Source organism: Bombus bifarius, unplaced genomic scaffold, assembly GCF_011952205.1.
Source record: "Bombus bifarius isolate JDL3187 unplaced genomic scaffold, Bbif_JDL3187 scf7180000008771_frag, whole genome shotgun sequence".
Classification (NCBI taxonomy): Eukaryota; Metazoa; Arthropoda; class Insecta; order Hymenoptera; family Apidae; genus Bombus; species Bombus bifarius.
The window spans coordinates 4794-12396 of NW_022884822.1; the positions used below are offsets into that span (position 1 = coordinate 4794).

Sequence of the window (7603 nt, forward strand, 5' to 3'; positions counted from 1 at the left end):
TTTAATTCTTGTGTTTTGATTGATAATTATTACACTGCATACTAACTTTTCGCATACTGTTCGCGTCTAACAATTTCCTAATAATAACTACTTCAAAATTACATATGTTCTTGCACGAATTCAAAAGTACGTATGATACAATTACAATTGATTCTAAAATAATAATTATTTAAAGATATTAAGATACTAATTAAACGTTTCACTATATTTCAAAATCTGGAACAACAAATTTTTATTTATAAAAAATGAAACTGTCTTTATATATTCTTTGTCATGATGCTATTTCTTATTACCATGTCGACATTTTTTAAAATTCATTTTGTTATCTCTACGCAATATGAAAATTCATATACTGCTTAATATTTTTTACATATTATCCATCCACCGCATGATATCTCCTGAAAAATCAAAATATTAATGTTATATTATTTCAAATTTGTCAAAGCTTCTTAAATTTCAATTTTTGACAAATTTGAAATCCAATATATTTTGCACAATTATTATTTATCAAAAAATTCTAAGTTAGTAACTTTCTTTTCAAATGGCAAATAACATATACATTGACTTACCTGTAAGTTTTTGTTCCTAATCATAATTTCCTCTTATAGAACATCGTTATTGTTCTCATAATTACTACCAGTGTCATAGATATTGTAGTGGCTACAACTGAATTAATAGAAAATGATAAATAACTGTGTATAACACTAACACATAACTGTGTATAACAATGACACATAACTTTTACTTACATATCAGTCGATAAGGGATTACTGTGATATCCTGTTGATGTTTCTTAAGGCACTTGATTAGGTGCGATACGGTATCATTCCTTATGGTATACTGTAGATAAGTATTTTAGAAAATAACAAGAATAAATCTAAATTATTCAGAGGTTCCAGTTTCGGCTTAGACATAAATACAGGACCATTTGCAAAGAAGAAAGGGTGCGTTTCTACAGCCTCGTTATAGTAACCATGAATACCAATCTCTGAATTACTGGTTACTAAACATAAATATCCTATAAAATTTAATATATTTCTTTAATTTTTAATACATACATGAGTTAGTAGTTCTAAATTATGAATCATCCTACCTGTGATATTACACTTTTCCTTATAATATCATCACTCAAGTGAACAACATTAAGATCATGTAAAGCATGTCATCCTATCTTACTGTGAAGATACTTAGTTATGTTATCTAACATTATAAAAATATCATCAAATTCAAGTCCTTTTATTCACATCACATGGCCACGACGATCTGGTTCTTCGTTATATAATGTTCTAAAATTTGTCGTATATATAGGGTGTACAAACCGTGATATCAAGGTATCAGTTCTTCCTTCCCAAGGGACAGTTTCATTAAAATTCTGATAGAATTAAAAATTAATTATTAATATTCTAACAATCATATATGTTAAATACATTATAGTCAACGATATATACCTGAGCGAATGTAGGGGTGATTCCTTGATAATTATAAATGTCATCAGCCCACATCATTGCGCCACTTCTTTGTACTCCAGCCTCTAGATTAACAGCCTAAACAAACATACAAAATTTTATAGAATCTGTACAAAATATAGTATATATGCGCAATATTGAAACGTTCAAGGGGATATAGAGGTAATGTACATCACATACACGTGTACTCTCATGCAACAAAATACAATTAGATTTAATAGTATAAGCTCTTTTATTCATCATAATAGATTGGAAATTTAAGTGTCTTACGAGGGTGAGTAAAAAGTTACCCGCTCTGTCGGTGTAGAATTTATTTTAAGCAATTGTCAAAAAAGACATACATCATTTTTTGACATAATCACTCAATTTCTGTATACACTTTGTCCATTTGCTGAAGGACCTTCGTATTTTCTCGTTAAAAAATGTTTTGGGCTGAGCTGCGAACCACGAATGCATCGTCGTCTTTACCTTTTCATCAGCTTTCTCGGCATCCATCTCGCACAAACTTTTTAAAACCCAAATCTGTCGTGCACTATTGCATAAGCAGAGCCGTGGCTGATTTGCAAATGATTTGCCACATTATCCAGTGTCACTCGTCTATTCCATAGAGCATAAGTTCATGAGCACGTTCAATGTTGTCATCGTGGATGTGGACGGGCGTCCAGCTGTTTTTTCATAACACTTGTGCGATCTTCTTTGAACTTTTGTGCCCATTCAAACACACTTCGTGACAAAACACTTTCTCCATAATGTGCATTAAATCTTTGATAAATATAGGCATCCAACATAACCTCCGACCACAAGAAACGAATCACAGCATCCTGCACTGTTTTCCTGCAAATCGCCATTGCAAAGCGCCATTACTCGCGCAACGGTCACAAACGAATTGACGTAACACAATGAAACCTACGCAGCAGCACTGAACAGATATTGACGTCATACGAAGAGTGCAGATGGATCAATACGGTCGACAGAAGTTTTGACTATCTGGAGTGCGGATAAATTTTTACCGAGAGTCGTATAGGAATCTATAATCTGTAAGTACACCTTTGGCTGAATGGAAATTTCTCTTACATATAGTCAAAAATGCAGAAACAGTGTATTGAATTGGAAAGTGATAAAAAATAAGTGAAGTTTCGAGGTTGCATGTGATTGCATGAGTACACAGGACGTTTTTAGCGAATAAAAAATAATTTTGAAAGACACGAGACTTATCTTGTATTTTATGCACTCTCTGTGTCTGAATCTCCAGAAGCACTCTATCTTATGAAGTGTTTTAGATTAGCCGGAAAATTTTGTATGTACATACAAGAAGTATACGATCTAAGTGGAATATTCCATTATTCTCTTGATACAACAGAAACGAAATTTACAGAACTTCTCAGAAAGTTGGTTTATTATTACCAAATTAATAGAATTAATATACGTTTATCATCTTTACATACCTAAGTTGTGAAGGTTTATCGTGCGTAGAAAATTAGTGTCGTTTCAAAGTTACATTTCGTACATTTTAAGCCTATAATTTGTAACGTACAAAACAATGTAAATTTGAGCTGTTTCTTATCTCCACAATAAGAAAATCCAACTTTACGTTTTTTACACAATGATATTTATGGAACAGTAATATCATATTATTGCATCGCTTGGAGAATGAAGTCAAGGTACGATGTGACCCTAGTGTAAACGCTGGGATAGCCAGCTGTGCCGCATTTATAAGCGTAAGACACAATACCTATTAAATACGAGGTTAATTCATGTTGTATCAGCAGTGGTCCGCCGCGGTCAGCCTGAAAGGATCGTTAAATTTTTAATCAAAGATACTGAAATATATCGATCGAATTGTATTGAAATTATACTTATATACAGTAATAATCTTCTATTGATTTGTGTATTGAAATACTCCAATTTATAATGTACATGTTATATGTACTTTGAGCAAAACTAAGATTAGAAGGAAATTAGATTAAATACCATAATGAGGTGTGAGAAGTAGGCAAAATTATTGAATTGTGTTTATCTATTATTTCTAATGTTTAAGACGTCGATTTGATGTTAATTCGAATTGACGTGTCTTCAGATACCGTATAGTTTGTAGTAACTCTGTAACTTAATTACCGTACAAGAATTCTTTCGACCCTGAGCATGTTCGGCGCATATTATACCATCAGTGATATCAGGTGCATTAGGAAATTTGGAATAAGCTATTTTGCATTCGGCCTTCTTAATCACTGGCATTTGTACTACCATTAATGCATTATGTCGTGGTCGTCCTACGAAGAAAATAAGAAAGATATTTAAGACTGGAACTGTTTAATTTTATTATAAAATTGATATCACTTACTATATCTTAACGCTCCCCATCCAGCAACAAGGGGGTTATAGCCGACGAAGTTGCTCTTTCATAGGGGCTCTTTCGTACAAATGGGATATACGTACCCTGAAAAATAAAAAAATAAATGAAAATGCAGGAAACAAATGACCAAAAGTATGAGAAAGAATCGTACACGCTTTATGACACAATATATGTGTACAGTAAGAAATTTCAAGATATGATACTTCAGTAATACTCAATAGCATATATATATGTCGGAGATGAAAAGAACACCGGAGCCTTTGGAATTTTGGATAACCCCGCAACATTGTAACCTAGAGTCTACTATAGCTGTAATCAAACAATTGTAGTTATTCAACCCGATTGTAATTATTCGAGAATTGTGATAATGAGCTTGGGCTCGAGGTGACAGTCAGTCGCCGAACGTAGCCGCGGTCACGGGATGAACGTTTTGCCTAACAAGGTATGGAGTAATTCTATAGCTCTCCTTAAAAGAAATATTCGTGGCGACACGCGACAGTAAACATTCCAACGGTTTCTGTCCCGTGGCTCGCCACACGCAGACCCTATTCTTCGCGTAAGATGATTGCCAGATGTCGATGCGTCTCCGCAGTACATGTTCGGCTAGCCCGAGGGCCCGTAATAAATCTTAAGGTTTAGTTAACTAAAGTCCTTCAAACAGACAAACAGTCTTTGTCCCAACTACGGGAAGATAGGGGAGACATATTTTTCAACGAGCGGCGTCTTCCACTAGCAACTTTCCCTCGAGGGCGGCTAGCATCTTTTTCTAACCACCGATATGGAGATTGACCAATTAGCAACGCCAATTTCCCTTACTTTCTGAACGAAGGCTTTTCTCGACGAATCCGATGATCTCGTGTCCTTAGACACACCCCATTATAGTTTTCCTCTGTGGCATGATCGGGACGGGAAAGACATTCTTTCTCGCGATCTCATTGATGAAAGGAGTAACTGTTTACGACCAGTGAATATTACGCGTCCGACTTAGATTTTGTGAGTACGTTCATCTATCATCCCGTCGACCGCGGATTCGTTATTGAACCTAGGATCATTGTCATTAGTTTCTCGAGCACCTAACTACCGCGGTTACTTGTCCGGTTCTATAATAATCGTATTTGCACTAGTCAATGTCTTCTCCATTGCATAACGACAACGTGTAACCCAAACGAAGATTCGTTTCACGCCCCTAACCCTAATTCTAATGTAAACCCGACATCAGAAGTGGGATCAGTGCCGGTTATAACAGTGCAAGAGCTTACGACCATCGTGCGCGAGTTAATTCCGTCGCTAGTGCAAGAATCGAGTGTGGAACCTAACAATTTTTCGACTCCGCTGCATGGTGCGCAGCTACCAATCTGATTATGGAGGAAAATCCTTTACAAAGCAGTTTCCTGAATATAATATCAATACCGAGTGTCGAATCGACTTCCACGTAGTGGAGGCGCCAACTGGTAGATCAAGCCATCCGGGTGAGTCGTTTCCATTTTACCCCGATTTCGGAGCCGAGTGTTCGCTAATTAAAGAATCCGTAGTCTTGAGAATTTCTGGCAAAAGAACGATTGATATAGTAGTAATGCGAGGAATAAGAGATATTGGTACTAAACGTATCGCTCAAATCTTGCCCGTTGCAGGTGTTAGTGGTTAGAGATAAATTTTTCATGTCCTGGCTGATAGTTATTTAAAAATACGATATCGCGATTGCTCGTCAAATTTTAAGCCAAGATCTTGACGTAATATTACACAAACTAGCCTCGCTATGTGTAAAACAAAAATAATTCATGCCCGTAATAAAACCGCTGAAAACGAGATCGATGTCAATGAAGTTGACAATGAGGTACGTGGTAGTGATAAAAGTCGATTAATCTTTCTTTTCGAAAATTCAGAGATTCATCCGTTACGGGTTCCCTACGTACTCGTACAAAAAATACAGGACAGTTAGAAGTACAATTAATTGATCCTAACATCGCCGTACAAGGAGTCCTAATAGACTTCGCGAGCGCAGAGTAGTACGTGATAGAACAAGCGACTTAATTACAGCCAAAAATCATAAAGCCTAGTAATTCACCGTTCGCGAGCCCCGTGTTACTCGTGAAGACGAACAATGGTTCAGATAGATGATAGACAGATTTTCGAGAACTAAATAAATATACGGTCGCGAATCGGTATCCTTTACCCCTCATTGCGGATCGAGTCGCGAGATTGCAAAAGCGAGATATTTTATTATTCTGGACATGGCCGGTGGGTTTCTCCAAACCCCTATTCATCCTAATTCTAGGAAGTATACAGCATTGATTACCCTCGATGAACAATTTGGATAATAAGTTGTTGTTTTCTTCGAATTCTTTTGTGCCTTTGTTCGATCCATTCGATGTCCTTTATTTGCATAACATAAGTGCGTGCGCGTTTAATGTTTCTTCCGGAAGTCATTTTCGGGACGGCGATACTATGCTGACTCCGTCGAAAATGGGGATTCTTATATCTTCGGATAACCCTAATAATTTTGCAACTCATACTTGTCTAAATATTCTAATATTTATGTTCTTCCTTGCTACAATTTTGTAAACCATCAAAGCGTTTACTACGGAAACCCTCAGGAGTAGTCGCGTGCCAAGTCTTCTGTAGCATTTGACCCTTTTTAATTGTGGTGACATAAGAAATCATTTGGTCGGAGTGATCTGTACTACACTTTCCTTCATTGTATTCAGCAGCGGCTGCTGATTTCGATGTTGCGAACAAACGAAACGAGAGATCGTTCTTGAGATTCCTTTGAAAACACGTATAACAGCCAACGTGCCATTCGTACGTTGTCGTCTATTTGGATGATGTCCTAATTATTGCCGACTCGATAGATCAAGCTCTAAAAGTATTGCACACCGTACTAGATACCCTTGTAAAAGCCGGATTCTCCTTTAACTTTTCAAAATGTTCTTTTCTAAAGGCATCGGTACTCTATTTGGAATATGTAATTTACGACGGAGAAGTTCGTCCCAATCCGGGTAAAATGCACGCCTTGAGTTCTTTACCTGCGTCAACGACCGTCACACAGCTTAGGCAGTTCATAGGTTTAGCCCTTTATTTCCGAAAATTCGTCCCTAAATTTTCACGGGTAATGAAACCCTTGTATGCGCTTACTTCCGATAATAAAAACATGACTTGGACAGATAGGCATGGAAAAATAAGGCAAAAGGTAATTTCCGCCCTGACCGACGCGCCGGTGTTAATGGTATTTGACCCGAACTACCCCATAGAACTACATACGGACGCTAGCTCGGAAGGATATGGAGCCATTCTAATGCACAGGGTCGAAGGCAAAAATCGAGTAGTGGAGTATTATAGCAAAAGGACTAGCCCTGCGGAATCTAGGTATCATTCCTACGAATTGGAAACGTTAGCGGTTGTAAACGCCGTCAAACACTTCCGTCATTACTTACACGGACGAGAATTTCTCGTCGTCACCGATTGCAACTCCCTGAAAGCATCCAGTAGTAAGGTACACTTGAACGACAGGGTTTACAGATGGTGGGCTTACCTGCAAACTTTTACCTTCGACATTATGTACCGGGAAGGTAAACGAATGGCCCACGTAGATTTCTTTTCGCGAAATCCCGTAGAGTTGGATCGCAGTACGTTTAGCAAAATCGTAGAGAAAGAAATTAACCTAACCGAAATCTCCGACGATTGGCTACTAGCGGAACAACGTCGCGACCCACAAATTGCTGAGATCGTCGATAAATTGCAGAACGAAGAGCTCGCGGAAGATGTCGCGAATACGTATGAGTTACGG

General features: G+C 37.3%; 1 long non-coding RNA gene across 1 annotated transcript; it reads right to left on the reverse strand.

Annotated features, from left to right (window-relative positions):
- Positions 1–358: 358 nt before the first annotated feature.
- Positions 359–789, reverse strand: LOC117213364. The gene is made up of 3 exons (XR_004488639.1): positions 750–789; positions 570–666; positions 359–398 (listed from the first exon to the last, which is right to left on the reverse strand). It is a non-coding gene; the product is annotated as an uncharacterized LOC117213364 (long non-coding RNA).
- Between the last annotated feature and the right edge of the window lie 6814 nt (positions 790–7603).